The sequence below is a fragment of the Neoarius graeffei genome, chromosome 26 (genome assembly GCF_027579695.1).
Source record: "Neoarius graeffei isolate fNeoGra1 chromosome 26, fNeoGra1.pri, whole genome shotgun sequence".
NCBI classification, from domain to species: Eukaryota; Metazoa; Chordata; class Actinopteri; order Siluriformes; family Ariidae; genus Neoarius; species Neoarius graeffei.
The window spans coordinates 3,329,814-3,349,504 of NC_083594.1; positions in this window are offsets into that span (position 1 = coordinate 3,329,814).

The following is a 19,691-nucleotide window of genomic DNA, read 5'->3' on the forward strand; positions in this document are numbered from 1 at the left end:
TGCTGCCCAGAATTTGCTACAAATCCACTTATTTCCACGAAATTGTCCTGGTCATTACCAGAAGTGACGCCATATTTGTTGATCGGTTCTTGTGCTCTGATTGGCTGAGCCGGACCACGTGACCATGCCGTAGCATATGTAGTTATGTTTCAGAGCAGTGTACTACAGAGAGTAACTGAGAAAGCTAAGCGCACACACACACACACACACACACACACACACACACACACCTGGAGGGAAATTTCATACATATTTTGCAAGTATTTTACAGGGAAATGTTTAGTAATTGATTAGCTGAGAATGCACCAGAAGGCATGTAAATTTCAAAATTTTCTGACCCCCAGACCCCCCTAGCATTAGCGCATTAGCATTAGCCACCTACTACTTTTTTTTTTAGCTGGCTACTTCAGATTTCCTGGAGAACCCTGGGAAAGAGCTTTAATCCAAATTTCACAACAAAGTAAATCTTGGATCCCATTGAACATCACACGTTAATTATAAAGATTAATACGCAAGTTGTTCAAGGTAATAAAATGTTTGTTTTTTTGTCCTATGGGATCCCTGATGCACATCTCTACTTGCTTGAGATGGACGGTTGGCCCGTTCTATAATCGCAGGTACATTTCAAGTGTTGACTCTGTTAGTCATCGTCAACTCTGTTATCGGTAAACTGCGCAGTCCGTTAACAGAATGGACGATAACAGAGTTGACATTTTCCACCATTTTGTGTCTTAACTCCACACGCGAACCTCGAACTAGCTACCACACGGCACGTATAAAAACAGAATTGTATGGATTTTAATCGTATTATTGTTTGTTTGTTTTTTTAAATGAGCAAGCGATGCACTCCAATATCACAATAACAGAGTTGATGAATAATTAATCTACTGTTGGTGTAAAATCCTCAACATTTTGTTCAAATTAATGAGAGAAGAAACAGAACAGAACATATCTCACTGCCTTTCTGAAGTTTCTCGCCAGAGGAAGTGGCATCAACCGGCGCTGGTGTCATGCGTATTTTTAAAAGTCTTTGTGGAATTTATAACAGAGTTAACAGAGTTGACAAGAACATTGGGACAGATAAAAAATAAAAAATATAAATATGACTGAAATTTCACATAATACAGAAAACAGACTTTATATTAAAACTGCAATTGATTTTATAAGAGTTAATAGAATAAGCTCCAAAGAAAACTCAGACTGTTCGACTGAATCACTTCCTGTTTATTTGAGTTGAATGCCTGAATCAGGAGTCGAAGACAGCCGATAATGTGAGAGGAGGGGTGGGAGTCATATAGTTAATGTTTTATGGATAAATTGGGTCTAAAATGTACATCAAGCATCGCTATTGGGGAAGGTTTAACAAAATTATTCGCATTATTGTTCAAAACTGATTCAATAAAGATTTATTTTGCGGAAAATAAGAAAAGGTTTATCTCAGAGACGTGAAATATACCCCGAGTTCTAGAATGACCTGGCTGTAAAGCATGACAGAGTCACTGACTGCTATTGTCATCCTCAGCCACACAATCATGCAATGTGGAATTTCCTGTCAGATGGCCACTGTATCATAAAGAACCTCGAGTGTCAAAAGAGGCAGCTTGAGTCATCATCATTTCACTGCAGGTATAGTTCAGCGAGAGATGAGTGTCGTGCCACAAGTGACCGTGACTGATTCGTTTTGCAACCTATTTAAAGTATCAATTACAGGAAATTGCATAGATGTCTTACTCCAGTCGCAGGTGTACAAAACAATCACTCTTTACTCTGAGAAAAGCAAGCACTTAAAATACAAATGCAATCCCAACCAGAACCAGCATGCTATAGATCTGCATTTTAACTTTGAAAGTCAATCCTTTTCCTTTCAGATGAACGGATCGTGTGTCATCCATGAGCAGCGCTTCTTTACATCTCTCTTCCTGTCATTTTTCCCACTGACCTGCTCTCATGTTTCTTTTCATCTTGCCTTCTCTTTCTGTCTTTCTTCCTTCCTTCGCCTACGCAGTTGCCCCTGGGCCTGTGACACCAAAAATAATGGAAAAGAGCAGAAATCTCTGTAGGACAACTACTGTTTTGATAATTAGAGGGTTTTTAGAGGCCTGGAGTAGGCTGAGAGTGATCTGGCTCCGTCAGAGAGACGCCGCTGCTAAATCTACTTACAACACGAGTCGTAATGCTTATTTATTTTACAGGATGGTGATGGACAGCTTACCTCTTACATAAGGGCTTCTAATCAGCTTCTTTTTTCTTAGTTAAAGCAAAACACAACCTCAAGACCTCTTGAAAACAGCATTTCGCTACGTTCACACTGTAAGGCTTAATGCTCAATTCCGATTTTTTTGTGAAATCCGATTTTTTTGTGAAGTCGTTCACATTAACAAATATATGCGACTTGTATGTGATCCTCAGTATGAACGAAAAGCGACCTAAAAGTGTTCCGCATGCGCATTGCAGGATACGACGACGTCACACGCAGTGAGCATGGCCAGTGTTTACGGAAGTAAAACCGCCCGGTTGCGGTATGACCCATCCAATCTAGCTTGAATAGCTGCATCCCCCCAAATGGAAATCAGCTCCCTAACCTCTGCGTCCTTCCATTGAGAAGATTCAGAACCTTCACAGCCCGAAGCGTCCCTCGCATTGATGTCATGCGCAGGGGCGCAGATACGTTTTTTGAACTGGGGGGGACAAAAAACTGGGGGGGACAAAGCTGCCAGCAAACCAACCCCAATCCCGATATGCCTGTCAAACTTGTTGTGGGTTACCATAGCAACCAAGCTCGAGCTCGCAACCTGTGCGGTCTGCGCAGCTCAACCAACCGAATATCAGTCTTTGTTTTGTTTTATGTGAGTTGTTGCAACTGTGTATACACTGCTGTGCGCCTCAATAAACCGAATGGTAATTAGTCTTTTGATTTTTCCGTGAGGTTTGCCTTATGCAAAGAAAGACAGCATAGACATTTTTTCCTCCCTATAAGTGGGGGGACCGAACGAAGTGAATTTAAATCTGGGTGGGACGAATCCCACCCGTCCCCCCCTCTATCTGCGCCCGTGATTATGCGCCATGTTGTTGTAACTTTTTTTGAGAGACCCGCCGCCTACTTCAGCGCAGAATAGTGACGTTTGTGGCTTGTTGATGACGTGTAAGTCGGATGAATGAGACCTGGCGGTTCAGACTGAAGTCGCATATGAAAAGAGCGGATAGGAATCGGAATTAGGACCACATATCCAAACGGCCTGGGTCGGATTTGAAAAAATCGGATCTGTGTCGTTCATATTGTCAATAAAAGATCGGATACAGGTCACATATGGGCAAAAAGATCGGATTTGAGTCACTTCAGCCTGCAGTGTGAACGTAGCCTTTGTCTCATCCATGTAAAGGAAATGTCTCTGCTTACATTAATTTGTGACTTTTTAAATCATTTTGGCTCAACATCAATAATTGTACTATTTTAATAAATTATTTTATCTACATTCACTGGATATGACCAATCGCGCACTGATTGGCTACTCTACTACTAGGATATCAGCTCATATACCATGAGTAGAGAAAAACAAAACGGCTGAGTGTGTTACTGAACCAACCGAGGACAAAATAAAAACTCTACTCAAAAACAAAACCCCAAAAAATTAAAAAATAAAAAGCACCAAAATGTGGAATGAAAGTATTTGATGGTAAGAACGGATCTTTTTTTTTTCAAGAATTATTATTATTATTATTATTATTATTATAGCATTTTTCAGAAATTGCTCCTGTCATTTCACTGGTTTGTTTGCATTCTAAGTGTAAATGATTTTGTCGGACAAGTTTTTATTTATCAAATTTGCTAAAAATTAAAATTAAAATGCTCCATTTCTCCAAATTTAGTGAATGTGGATAGAATAAAACAGTTATTCCACGAAATTGAGTCATACATGGATTATAGCCGACTCGGTGCTACGCGCCTTGTCGGCTATCAGCTCATGTACGACTCGATTTTGTGGAATAACTGTTAAATATACTAATCAACTCGCTATTTATAACCAGTTTATACACTCACCGACCACTATATTAGGAACACCCCTTCATCTACCTGCAGCGGTTTCATGCAGATACAAATCAAGAGCTTTAGTTAACGTTCACAATCTTCAAACGGCAGAATGGGGAAAACTGTGATCTCAATTTTTGTGTGACTTTCTATCACTGTGGTACGGGTGTTGGTTTGATCCAGATGGACTGGTTTGAGTATTTCATAAACTGCTGATCTCCTAGGGTTTTCACACACAACAGTCTCTAGAGTTTACACAGAATGGTGCGGAAAACAAAAAACATCGGGTGAGTGAGTGACAGTTCTGTGGGTGGAAACAAATGCCTTGTTGATAAGAGAGGGTCAGAGGAAAATTGACAGATTGGTTCGAGCTTTTTTTTTGCCAGGAAGGATATAGTAACTCATATAATCACTCTTTTCAAACGTGCTGAGCAGAAAAGCATCTCAGCATGCAACAGTAGACAAACACATTGGGTTCAGAATCAAGAGCAAGTTCCTATTAAAGTGGCCGGTGAGTGTGTGTGTGTATAAGGATCTGAATCATTGAACGTGCCCAGATCACGCAGAGAGATCTCATCTCGTCTCATTATCTGTAGCCGCTTTATCCTGTTCTACAGGGTCGCAGGCAAGCTGGAGCCTATCCCAGCTGACTACGGGCGAAAGGCGGGGTACACCCTGGACAAGTCGCCAGGTCATCACAGGGCTGACACATAGACACAGACAACCATTCACACTCACATTCACACCTACGCTCAATTTAGAGTCACCAGTTAACCTAACCTGCATGTCTTTGGACTGTGGGGGAAACCGGAGCACCCGGAGGAAACCCATGCAGACACGGGGAGAACATGCGAACTCCGCACAGAAAGGCCCTCGCCGGCCACGGGGCTCGAACCCAGGACCTTCTTGCTGTGAGGCGACAGCGCTAACCACTACACCACTGTGCCGCCCTACGCAGAGAGATATCATGACATTTATTTCCTCCTTTTGTCTTCCATTCATTCGTTTTTTGCAGAATTGTTCACACCCTTTGTTCTTGTCGTATTTATTCTTCACGTAGATCACGATGGTATTATCCTATAAAATGACATCAGTAATACACACTTGCATGTACATGCTGTGGCCAGTGACTAATCTAACACCTGGGAGTGAGACAATTGCGTGCACATTGTTCCTCAAGGGCACTTCATGGCTAGCAATCAGAATGGCCATAAAACTGATGTGCAACAGCTTAAACAGATTCAGACCTGCACTGGAGACCAAGATGAAGACTGAAGATTATTCACTCCTTTTGTTCTACCAACCCACATGGATCCACCTAGAACAATGAAAACAGGTTAAATAAAGAGGCATGAGATTTAGACATGAAAGAAAATTTAGTGCTGATTTTAACTCTAAAGTGCATTCTCCATGTGTTTGTGTTTTAATGGAAAAGGGAAAACCTACCAAAGAAAAACTAAACAGAATCCTGGCACGTGGAAAAGGCTTCGCTCATCTGATGCGACGGAAACTCGTTAGTTTTTTAGTTTGGCGCAAAATGCACTGATCTTCATCTTATGAAGCATGCTGGTGACAGCATCATGTTCAGAGTTACCCTTAGCCTCGTCTAGGTAGCGTTTAATGTCACAGGAAATGTGATGGATATTTGTGCAGATGTGTTTTGGTAGCTCCTTGGGGTTCACGGTGCTGTTTGTACATATATTATGTTTTCGAACAAACTCCAAGGCCTTCCAGGAACAGGTCTCATATGAGACTGAGATCACGTGACACTTTAATTGAACACATTTAAACTGGTTACTCTAGAACTAACAAGGAGGGCGGGGTGAATGTTTATGCTCATTACATTTCCTTATTGGTAAATACATTTGCAGAATTTCACCCACTTCAACATCATGGCCAATTTTGTGTAGATTCTTGGATATACTCCCAGTTCAGTCCATTTCACTTCCAGATTGTAACACGACAAAATGAAAAGTAAATACTTAATCAAGATATTGTATATACTGGATAGGATGCAAGGCCATCACAGGGCATAACACACACACACACACACACACACACACACACACACACACACACACACACACACACACATTATTTAACAGATATGGCAGGCAGGGAAGGCATATCAGCTCCAAGTGAGAGGATCCAAAATGTGCAAAATAAAAGGAAAATAAAATAAAGGAACTAAAGTAGGCGTATCAGACGCTCACTGGTCATGCTGTGAAAACTGTGCATGCAGATGCTCATCTAAGTTTCCAAACCTTTCATTGCTTAACTCTTGAATACTTTCTATCGTGAATACTCTCATTAAAAAGCTTATAATCTCTGTTTTCCAGAGAAATGTATCTGGTTAAGATCTGTTCAGTACTTTGGGAGTAACAGCAGGTTGAAGTCGGTACAACAGAGTAAAAACTCTGCTCGCGGGACGTCGGGAAACTGCCGGTGCTTTTCTTTTTAAGTCATGGGAAAGCGGTCAGGCACTCTCTCTCTCTCTCTCTCTCTCTCTCTCTCTCTCTTCTGATCGGTTTCTGATTGGATTACTCATCAATATCAATCAGGTCACTTTCTCTCACGCTCACTGTTTCTGATGAAGGATTCAGCAAAATTTTCCATCTGCTAGTTTTGACGTTATGATTCATGGGAGACTTTTTCAAATCAAATTGATTCATGTAAATAAATAACTATTTTAGAATATAATTGGAGTTGTTCTGATGAAAAATATTGAGATCTTAGTGGTCAGAATGAGATTTTTTTTAAAAAACGGAAGTCAGTAAAGCGAGCGTCGCTTTCAGTTCAGTGAATGTGAATTGTTTATTGGATGTGGATCAGACAGTTTTTTCAAGGTTCGCCTTGAAAGCTGTGAACATTAATCGAAATAATCATTTATATTCTTTCATATAAACACTAGTAGGCCTTACTGAAAAATACAAAGGCCTACAGAGCACAAAGAGGGGATTAGAAATAATCTTTTATTAATTTTTTATTGAGTGTACCGATTTAACATTTTACCTAATTAGCATAATTAATACTAATTAAATACTAATCTGCATAATTGGTTTTTTACTAATTTTTAAAACTTTGTATTCAGTCTACAACCATCTATGTGCTGCCAATTTCCATGTAAATATCTTGAAAAATAGAAAAGTTATGAAGAAAAAACATGTGATCTCATTGGTTAATGAGGCCCATTTTGGACCATGTGACCCTCAGACAGAATATCACGGCAGTTTTCTAAAAATTAAACCTTTTTTTTATCTTTGATTTGTAATATCTCAAGAATGGATAAACATATTTTAATTCTGTAAAAAGTCTGTTGTTCTGCCTTCAGTTCTGAATTCAATAAGAGCAGTTTCAAGCAATTTGGATTGAATTTGAATTTTCATCTGAAATGCCTAACTAAAGAAAAATGAGTGCAACCTCACACTCAGACTGTCTTTGTATATTGTTTGTTCTTCAAGTGAGCAAACTTTTGCACCGAACTCTGCCCTTATCTTCTCAGAACTGATTTGTGACTTTGGCAGAAAGCGAAGCAGGTAACTGAGACTATTAGTTGCTAGGGTGAAATGAACAGGAGGCCAGAGACCTTGCTGCTCTGTATGCCTCGTCCCAGCCCACTCGTTCTCTTATATAAGCCTGGCCTGGTAAAATTCCACAAAATACACACATGCATACACACATGCATATGTGCACGCACACACACACACACACACACACACTGTGACGACAACAATTTGGTCCTGTTCACGAGCAGCCACCCACTTCATGGATGTTTGTCCAGCTGCTCACCCATAGACTACATGAGCCAGTGTATATGAGCTTTCATGTGTGTGTGCGTGTGTGTGTTACAAGTTACACATTTCCAGGAATGACCACCTGCTGAGGTTAATGACATGGTCTAAACTGCTGCCCCGAGCCCACAGTGTCAGCTTCATTGTTCTTTCACCCTTTTTATGACTCCACGGTTCCGGTTGGACTTTAAGGACACGGCAGATGCCATTTAAAAAAAAAAAATAGATCATAACTTGGACAAATCTGCATCTTGAAACAGTTCTCTCTGTTTGGACTCTGAGAATGTCTTGTTCTAATTTTTATGAGCTAAAACCCAAACACAATCTACAGCCGGGTCAACCAATGAGCTTCTTTGATGATAAGCCTCCAGCTATAATAATATAGCAATTGCTATGTGTACCTTTTATTTATGTTGGTCTTGTTGTTCTAGTATTTTTAAACAGATGTGATGGATTAAAGAAAACACCGTGTAGGAGGCATTTATCTATTTTGCTGGCATGGTTCGAGTCGTCTTGTCAGCTTAGATGGAAGCATCATTCAAAAACATGATGAAGTTCTTCTCTCTGATCACTTTTATTCCGTGATGAATCATTTCTATCCTCTCAGAGCCGACATCCACAGGGCAGGAGGACTCACTGAACGTTTGACGAGGATGAAAATGATCTAAATGATATGCTATGGCCAAGTTTCTTGTAGTTTGGACCAGTCTACAAGATAGTATAGTCCTGGGAATGACTTTAAACTGCAACCGGTGGTGATTCTCAGGTCCAGGAGGACTTGAGTATTGGGGGAAAGTGGAGTTACCCCTTAATCACCATTGCTCCCAGGTCCGCTCTGACCTGGAGTGGTAGCACCTGCCTGGGTTCCAGCTATAGGTTAAATAGTACATCACGAATAAGGCGCTGGCAGCAGGGTGTTTTTTGGTGCAATGTGGCAGATGAACCCAACAGGGTCAATGGCACACCACCAGATGGCATGTGGAAGAGCCACTCAAATGGCCAATGGATGGCATCACTCAGCAAGTCAGTGGTCACTGCGGGGCAACTTCCATACCCGTCAGGTCTGTGGCACTTTTGTACACCACTTGGCATCAGGTCTGGAGGTCCAGAGAGAAAACATGATGGGGGCACGACATTGTTTGTCTTACTTTACTGTGCAAGGTGCTTCGTTAGGAGAGGAGAATAGTATACCAGAGCTCATAACGCCAGGCATTCTGTGGCAGCTCAGCTGGGCTGTTCGTGGCACTGCTGCGGGCAACTCTGTCACTCTGGTGCAGGCCTCATGGCCCATCTGCATTTCTGCGTATCCTAATGAAGCAGTCATCATCACCAGTGATGGACAGACGACGAGACTGGACCAGGTTTTCTTCTACAATCACTCTGTATTTGGCTCCATCCATTTTGCCTTCAACCCTGACCGATTTTCCAGTCCCTGTTCATGAAGAGCATCGCTGCAACATGATGCTCCCAGCACCATGCTTCTACTGTAGGGATGTGTTCTCACAATGATGATCTTTGTTGGGTTTCTTCCAAATGTAGAGCTTTCCAGATTCCCCAACATGCCTGTGAGATTTAATTTCATAAAGCTTTTTTTCTTCTGAGCTGTGGCCCTGTACAGCTCCTTTTGTGATGAATCCCCTTTTTTTTTTTAATCCGGTCTCTGAATTTTGATTTATGACCTCTGAGTAGAGTTGCACCATATCCTTTCGATGACTTTAATCATAAATGTAGTTATGCTCTGCAGTACATTCAAACTGGTTGCACCAAAAAAAAATAATGAAGGGGTTTCACAATAATGGGGGGGGTGAATACTTGTGTGTGTAATCACAACTTTTATGGGGGTTTTTTCCATTAGAAATAATGTTGGAAATTACATTGATTTCATCAGTGAAATTTTATTTATTTATTTATTTATTTATTTATTTATTGAGGGGGGAGGCTAATGGTTAGAGAAGCAACTTTGGGACCAAAAGGTCACTGGTTCGATTCCCTGGACCAGCAGGAATGGCTGAAGTACCCTTGAGCAAAGCACCTAACCCCTAACTGCTCCCCAGGCTGCTCTGGGTGTGTTGTACATCACTCTGGATAAGAGTGTCTGCTAAATGTAATTAATGTAATGCAGTATTAAGGGTCATTATGTGTTATTCAGGGTTGATTCATGACATAGAATCGAAATTAACCCTCATCCTACCATGCTATTTTACACCTTAATCTTACCATGTGGGGTCTGTTTGGACCCCAATACTTTTCTTTAAAATTAAAGCTTATAAAGACAAAATCACCAGAAAAGTTTTGTTCAGAACATCTTGTATTAATAACAGCAATACACTAAAGGGCCCAAGGCATAAAGAACACACTTAACCTTCATCCTACCAGCCAATTTTACATACACAAACTACCAGGCGGGGTCCGTATGGACCCCAGGAGGGAATACCTTGAAATCAATGCAGTAAGAACCAATTCAATGCAGCAAACAGACATAACTTTATTGAAGAACAAAATCCACTATGGCTGAATATCAATGATGTATTATAAATGCAATAACATTGCAATAATATTGCAATAACTAGCATACACGTAGCAAATTATAGCGCCACAAAAAAATTGGCATTATATACATGATTTTTGCAGCTCATGCAGCTGTAAAACATTCTGGATTACAACTTAGGTCTTTTCTTACAGAATTTAAAACAAAAAAGTAATTGTAAAATAATTTAGGGCTTTTGTTTTGCAGCCTGTGCTTATTGCAGCAGTGGGGTCCACACGGAGCCCAAGAAGGAATGCCTTGGTAGTTTCATTATGGAACATAAAAGAAATAAAAGAAGTTAACTTTCAGTGTGCTATTCAATTATAAAATGAAAGACAGATAAACTTTACTCTGGGGTCCGGTTGGACCCCAGTAACAAATTAATTATACCTTCACAATGCAAAAAGCTGATCTTCCGGTGCTTTAGTGTTTTAATTAAGACATAAATTCCGACAAATTCATAAAACGGTGAGGCAGTATGCCACATATTTTTAAAATGGCAAACAAACATATAGGTGTGGGGTCCAGATGGACCCCACTTGGTAGGATGAAGGTTAAATCCGTTTCAGTTCCACCTTGTAACACTATAAACTGTGGAAAATGTTGGAAGGGCGAATACTTGTGCAAGACGCCCAAAGAGACCACAATGCTGCAATTTGAAGGGCTCATTAGCTCCATACAAACCAAGCTCAAATTTCCAAGATGGCAGAAATGGAGATAACATCCGGTCCAGTTCAGCAACTTTGGCCTGAGGGTTGAAATACAATTTGTCTATTTGGCCTCTGTGGTTCAAATACAATTTGTTCCAGCTGTTTGCCTTTTATTACACACACACACACACACACACACACACACACACACACACACACACACACACACACACACACGCTACAGGACAGTGTTTCTGTGTATTAGTCAGTTTTTTATTCTACCTGTTCATTCCCCTCCCAGCGCTTTCGGCAGTCTTCTGTCACTCCGTTTTACGGCACCAGTGAAATTACAGAGGTCATATTTTAGGAGTGGATGACAGTTCAAGTTGATGTCTGATTTAAAAAAAAAAAGTTCTGAACAGAGTACATTTCCTAGATGAAAAGTGTGTGGGTGCGTGCGAACTGCATACACCCATGGTTACACAGTCCTTGTCAACTAGAAGAACAGGTTGGACAGCTGGAGATAAAGGGGGTGAGCAGGAAGCGAGGATGTGTCGTGTGTTTAACCTTATGAGGCAGGCTAAGCCAATACATACAACCATTAACACTCCCTTGCCTTGCTTTCACACTCTCTCACACACACACACACACACACACACACACACACACACACACACACACACACACACGGTGCATGGAATCTAATGAAAAGTCTTATTGTGACAGTACAGGTTTTTAAAAAATATTGGTGCAACTTTGCCAGATTTACAGAACACACGCTTTCGCCTATTTGGACGACATCACACAGGCGTGCAGATGAAGACAGATGGTGATATGAGGCAAGGAAGATTATGAGAGAGACAGAAAGGGGGAGAACGAATGAGCAAGAAAGAGAGAGAGAGATTGTGTGTGTGTGTGTGTGTGTGTGTGTGTGTGTGTGTGTGTGTGTGTGTGTGTGTGTGTGTGTGTGTGTGAGATGGGGGCTAGTTAATAATTTGTCCGTGGCTGTAGTAAGTCTGGCCAACAAGTTAACAAGGGGCCTAGTGTTCTTTGGGCTGTTGATGAAGATTAGACCGAAGCTGATCCAACTGCTCTGAGGACAGCGAGACGAAAACGTTAATGAACCTCTCTGAGGAGGCGGATTGAAAGATTTTACCGCAGACCTTTGCATAACCTGATGAGTTTAAACTCAACTAACAAAATTCTTAAACAACGCCGCTGTGGAACTTACACTTGCTCTCAGAGGCGAGACGAATACAGAAGCTTAACTTCATGAGGATGACTAGCTTTGCTTAATATGCAAAATCAGGTGCGTTATCAGCTGTACAAACACACCCTGACTACACAGCGTACCCGAGCACTGACCCGAAGGACATCAACGTCCACCCACACACACACATGGAGTTGTGCTGTTTTGCGAAAACACTACAAAACCAGCCATCATCCGAAATGAGCGAAACCTCAGCTAAACATTTCTGGGAGCAGTTTAAGATTCTGTGCATGAGCTAAGACACTTTGGTGAAAAGCTGAAGTAAAGCATCCTTTCCTTTCCTTTCTTTCTTTCTTTCTTTTGCACCAGGGTTGAAGGGTCGATCCTAAAACAAACATCTGCCACCTAGTGGTAGCATTCTGAAGGTTCAATCTGAATATCACTGAAGCAACTGGAAAAGCAAGGCAGCCTGCATTTTAGATTGTCCTAGCAACAATATCACAGGGTAATTGATTTTTTTTTTTTTTTGCATTATCAAGCAGAGCTGTCCTGCAGTGTGAAAGAAATTCTCAAGAATCAGAAATATTATCAGTGTATCAAATATGTATGCATTGTTGATGTCATTGCTGCAGTAAATCAGACCATCTGTGTGTGTGTGTGTGTGTGTGTGTGTGTGTGTGTGTGTGTGTGTGTGTGTGTGTGTGTGTGTGTGTAATATAGGAAATCCTCTGTGACTGGCTCTATGCCTTACGCAGCTTTTCATCAAGTAGGACTCGCCACATGGGTTTAACATTCCAACGAGGGGGAAAAAACAGATCACAATCTGGAGCATAACACGAACTGGGCTGCATGTTGCAATGCCACTTTCAGTGAGAAAAAAAAAGGTACACACGCGCTTGCTTAGGCCTACGCCCACGCTCTCTCTCTCTCTCTCTCTCTCTCTCTCTCTCTCTCTCTCTCTCACACACACACACACACACACAGAGTCAGGACAGGTTTAGGTTGACTTTTCCACCCACACACACTGTACACTTGGACACAATGAAGAAAAAACAGGTACATTACAGTACATTCAGTGTGTGTGTGTGTGTGTGTGTGTGTGTGTGTGTGTGTGTGTGTGTGTGTGTGTTTAGTTGAACTAAAAAGAATACTTCACAGCAGAAACTAACTTCTTCTTTCACCAAAGATCCATCACTTTAACTGGATAAAAAGTATAAGGTGCCATTCATGAATAAATAATAAACACATTTTATTCTATCCACATTCACTGGATATGAGCAATCGTGCGCTCTGATTGGCTACTCTGCTACTAGGATATCAGCTCATATACCGTGAGTAGAGAAAAACAAAATGGCCGAGCATGTCGCTGAATCAACCAAGGATGAAATAAAAACTCTCCTTGAAAACAAAACCCCCAAAAATAAAAAAGCAACAAAATATGGAATGAAAGTATTTGATGGTAAGAATGCATCTTTTTTTAAATAATAATAATAATAATAATTATTATTATTATTATTATTATTATTATTATTATTATTATTATTATTGCATTTGTCACAAATTGCTCCTCTCGTTTCACCGGTTTGTTTACATTCTAAGCAGAAATGATTTTGTTGATGTTTTGTATAAAGTTTTTTTATGTATCGAATTTGATAAAAATAAAAATGCTCCATTTCGCAAAATCCAGTGAATGCAGATCGAATAAAACAGTTATTCCACTCAGTCTCGTCGTACATGGTTTATATCAGCTCATGTACGACTCGATTTTGTGGAATAACTGTTAATTATTGATCCCTGATTCACACTCACTTCCAGTTACTGCTTTATCCTGATCAGGGACACAGGGATCCACAGCCTGTCCTGGGAATACTGGGTGTGAAGCAGAAATACACCCTGAATGGGATGCCAGGGTATTTCAGGGCACCATGCATTCACACATTCACATCTAGGGGTGATTTATCTTCACAAAGTCACCTACTGGCATGTTTTTGGAGGGGATGGGAGGAAACCGGAGAACCCGGAAGAAATCCACACGGACACGGGGAGAGCATGAGATCGTGTGCAGAAACCCCACACAGACAGGAACCTGAACCTCGAACGCAACCTGCTGCACCACTGCACCGTACACAGATTTCATCTCCAGGACTGAGGATTGTCCAATCCATATTTGAACATTTGGTATTAAATAAATATCCTGTAAACTCATATTTATTCTTTGGTGATGTCACAGATACACATCCTGAGGCAAAATGAATCACATTGTTTAAGCAGAGCCTCAATTTAATTCGAACAAGATTGTGTTTAGAAGGAACTGGAGTAAGTAATAATTAGGAAGCTGGATTCTGGCACTGACTGTAGATCGCCCCCTGTTGGGGAGAAACAGGAAGTTCATACAGGAGACTGAAGAGTGCAGCACATGCCCTCTGGAGGACCTGAGAAGTATTCCATGAAGCAAGCTCATCAAAGCAGGGTTTATATGAAATATTCTCACTTGACCTACAGGTTGTTGGTGGATCCAGTCTCAGCGCATTCCATCAGCGAGGTTCAAGTGCAAATCTATTATTTAATTCTGATAATTGAAGCTTGGAACTGGACAATCCATCCATCCATCCATTATCTGTAGCTGCTTATCCTGTTCTACAGGGTCGCAGGCAAGCTGGAGCCGATCCCAGCTGACTATGGGCAAGAGGCGGGGTACACCCTGGACAAGTCGCCAGGTCATTGCAGGGCTGACACACAGACAAATAACCATTCACACTCACATTCAAACTGGACAATCAAGGATCATTATGCACGTCCACAAGATGTACAAGCAACAAGAAAAGCAACACTTTTATATAGAATACACCCTCACCGGCCACTTCAATAGGAACTTTTAATAGGTTGAGTCTAAGATTCCTGTTCTTGGCTGTAGGAGTGGAACCCAATGTGTTCTTCTTTCTGCTGTTGCTGTTCTGTTGAGATGCTTTTCTGCTCACAACGGCTGCAAAGAGTGATTATATGAGTTCCTATATCCTTCCTGTCAAAAAAACCCAAAACAATCTCAAAACCAATCTGTCCATTTTCCTTTTCCTCTGACCTCTCTTATCAACAAGGCATTTGTTTCCACCCACAGAACTGTCGCTCACTCACTCACTCTATGTTTTTTTTTGTTTTCTGTACCATTCTGTGTAAACTCTAGGGACTATTGTGTGTGAAAACCCCAGGAGATCAGCAGTTTATGAAATACTCAAACCAGCAGTCCATCTGGCTCAAACCAACACCCATACCACAGTGAAAGAAAGTCACACAAAAACTGACATCACAATTTTCCCCATTCTGATATTTGAACATTGTGAACATTAACTGAAGCGCTTGATGTGTATCTGTGTGATTTGATGCATCGTGCTGCTGTCTATTGATCGGCTTGTGTTTATTTTTGTGATGTGTTGAGTGCTAATTTAATTCACTACCAGCGTTGCCAGGTTGATCTGATAATGGGCGTCCATGAACTCCATGGATATAGTACATAATTAAATCTATGCCTTTCAGGAATCCATGGCCTAAAAGTTAGAGAAGTAGCTTTAGGACCAAAAGGTTGTCGATTCGATTCCCTGGACTAGCAGGAATGGCTGAAGTGTCCTTGAGCAAGGCACTGAACCGCCAAACGCTCTTAGGCTGGATCAGGACATCTGCTAAATTCCTGTAATGCAATCTCTTTCTGTGTATGACTGGTTATAGATGTAACTTAAACATCACCACAATCAAGGTCCAAAAGAAAAATAATAATTTGAGAATTGCAACATTTTGCTGATTTGCGTCCTGTAAAAAAAAAAAAAAACCTGAAGGTTAGAGTTCAGAAGAGCGTTTGCGACGCCATGCCTGCCCTAAGTCATGCAAAACACTTGGAAATCTGTGGCGCAGTCAGAACAGCCAAAATATTTATGCAAACATTGCACTATTACTTTGGTTTAATGTTTCACTCGACAGTAAACACATGCAAATTCTCTATGACCAAAATCACACCTCTGACGAAAGTGATTAAATTACCTCGAACACATTTTGGCAAATGCAAGAATTGGCATCAACAGAATTCTCACACTCTCTCACTCACACACACACACACACGGACACCATGGACACCAGGATATTGTGGGCAAATGTGTAATCACCATCCACCAGTGGTTATATTTGTTCCAGGAAATTTATTTTCCCACAGAGTTAATTTCCGACTAAAATACAGCTGATGATATTGGGTCTGTACCAGAGGCAGAATGGCTGCTCTGTATCATCTAAAGTACGGTACACTGTTTGGGTCTACTGCAGTGCATCATGGGATCTCATCAGGGTGCTGTATGTTCACTTCAGAATATAGCCAATTTCCAAACGGTGCACTCTGATGATGATTGATGCAGTGATTTCAAGACACAGCTAAGTGAGTGATGAAGGACAAAGAGGCGGAGCCAGACCTGGTATAGACCAGTCAGAAGCTGTGGAACTTAAGGTCTAATATTTGTATTTATTAACAGACAACATGTCATACGTCATACTTTTCTATCCATATCTACAGTTATGTTTAATGTTGTGGAAGCTCCATGAAACAGATTAGTTCCTGTGATCACTGATATTACAGCAGCTACAGATAAACCGCCGTTCCCTCCTCCCAGAGGAAGTGCAGCTTGTCAGGTTACAGAGAAACTACAAGTGTAAGTGTGTATGTTGCTCTAATGTTGCCATAATTAATGAAGGTATAATTAATGTACAGTATTTGTACTGACTGTTCCCTGATCCAAAAGTTCACTAAAGAGCTATGAGTCATTCCCACAAACAAATGCATGGAAATGTGCTTCAAGTGACTGAAATATGAGAACATGCAGCTGGCTAGCCTTTCTCACTTATGCAATATATGTGTGGCAAGTTGATAATCAATAAGAATTAACACACACACACACACACACACACACACACACACACACACACACACACACAATAAACACATTAAAAAGTCTTGAAATAACTAATGAGTCCTGCAGCCATTTTGCAAGAATGCAAAATAGTCATTAAATCATGTCTATAGATCCTCCATATTCCTTCAAGAGCAACTGTGGAGATGTTCAAACCAGCAACCTTTTGGTCCCAAAGCTGCTTCTCTAATCATTAGGTTATGGCTTCTCCCACAGCCTAAAGGTCAGAGAAGCAGCTTAAAGCTAGACTGCCTTTCAGATTTTTCAAGTGTAGGTCATAAAAAGAGTTTCCCCGACACCCAATCATTTTTGTTTAGTGGACCAAAAGCTACTGAATTTAAATCACAGACTTCCAATTTTATTAGGTTTTTTTAATAGAACAATTAATGAATTTAAGGCCACGTGGCCCTAAATTCTCCACTATTTTTTCCTGCTTCACCATGACCCAATTCAAGATACTACATCATGCATCACACCACGTGGTGGGCTTTCCCCGTTCACGCAAGGCATTGTGGGATACAAATTTGAAACAGGAGAGAAAAATGGAGGGCGTGAGTGTGCCAATGAAACGTGAAAGAGCGACTACAGTAACGGAAAGAAAGCGAGAAGAAAAGACGTTATGTTATGTACGAAGGAAAGGAAATGCAGGACCAAACTAATAAATATGGGCGCTCAGCGAGCACTTCGGTGTGATCAGCTGTTCGTTTAGCGACAGAATGATGGAACTGTCAGTGCACGCTCAAAGGGAAACCTGTAGATGGCAGTAATGCGACACTGTGGATGCCAGCTGCCGTAAAACCCAAAAGAAGGTAAACCTGCACATGCACACATGGACTTCCTCTGTCTGCTTGTCTGTGCGAAGCGAGCGATTTCATGCACATTATTTGCTTTAATCCCCTCAAATTAAATAACTTCCCAGCCACAGAATGGCCTGATATTTTGTGAGATGTTACAGAAATAAACAGATATCACAATCACCACATTTCAGACGGAACTAAATTTCACCGATTTTATGGAATCAAAAGGCCGTCTAGCTTTAAGCTTATAATACTAAATCTAAAAGATATAAGAAAATTTTGTAGCCTGAGATACAAAAAAAACCTCTTATAATACTAAATGTTGGAAATCTCATCTCATCTCATTATCTCTCGCCGCTTTATCCTTCTACAGGGTCGCGGGCAAGCTGGAGCCTATCCCAGCTGACTACGGGCGAAAGGCGGGGTTCACCCTGGACAAGTCACCAGGTCATCACAGGGCTGACACATAGACACAGACAACCATTCACACTCACATTCACAGCTACGCTCAATTTAGAGCCACCAGTTAACCTAACCTGCATGTCTTTGGACTGTGGGGGAAACCGGAGCACCCGGAGGAAACCCACGCGGACACGGGGAGAACATGCAAACTCCGCACAGAAAGGCCCTCGCCGGCCCCGGGGCTCGAACCCGGACCTTCTTGCTGTGAGGCGACAGCGCTAACCACTACACCACCGTGCCGCCCAATATTGGAAATATATGAAAAATAAAACAAATCTGAAACTTGAAACGAGATGATTACTTAACTGATAAACAAAAAGTGTAAATGTCACAGTGATAGTATAATGAGGGGAAAAAAGAACGGTGTAGCAATAAACAAATTAATATAATAATCATCATGAAAGTACTAAGATACTAATGGGAATTATACTGATAAAGTTAAACTAGGTCATTAATTATTATTATTATTGTTTTCCCAACGGTTTCTAAGGATTTTGTCAGTTTCTCTAGAGAACGTACTCACATCTACACACAATTTATTCTTAGCTGGAAGTGAATTAAATAATGTTGCAGCACAGTCCTGAAATGTATTAGATACTAATGGAATGACTAAATTAAATTAACTTTGGGCAGCTTTGGGACCAAAAGGTCGCCAGTTTGATTCCCTGGACCAGCAGGAATGGCTGAAGGTGCTGAACCCCCAACTGCCCCTCAGGCTGCTCTGGGTATGTTGTAAGTTGCTCTGGATAAGAGTGTCTGCTAAATGCCTATATATATATATATATATATATATATATATATATACAGTGGGGAAAATAAGTATTTGATACACTGCCGATTTTGCAAGTTTTCCCACTTACAAAGAATGGAGAGGTCTGTAATTTTTATCATAGGTACACTTCAACTGTCAGAGACAGAATCTAAAAAAAAATCCAGAAAATCACATTGTCTGATTTTTAAAAATTTATTTGCATTTTATTGCATTAAATAAATATTTGATACAATAGAAAACCAGAACTTAATATTTGGTACAGAAACCTTTGTTTACAATTACAGAGGTCAGACGTTTCCTGTAGTTCTTGACCAGGTTTGCACACACTGCGGCAGGGAGTTTGGCCCATTCCTCCATACATAACTTTCAGGTTTCGGGGCTGTCGCTGGGCAACATGGAGTTTCAGCTCCCTCCAAAGATTTTCTATCGACTTCAGGTCTGGAGACTGGTTAGGCCACTCCAGGACCTTGAAATGCTTCTTACGGAGCCACTCCTTAGTTGCCTTGGCTGTG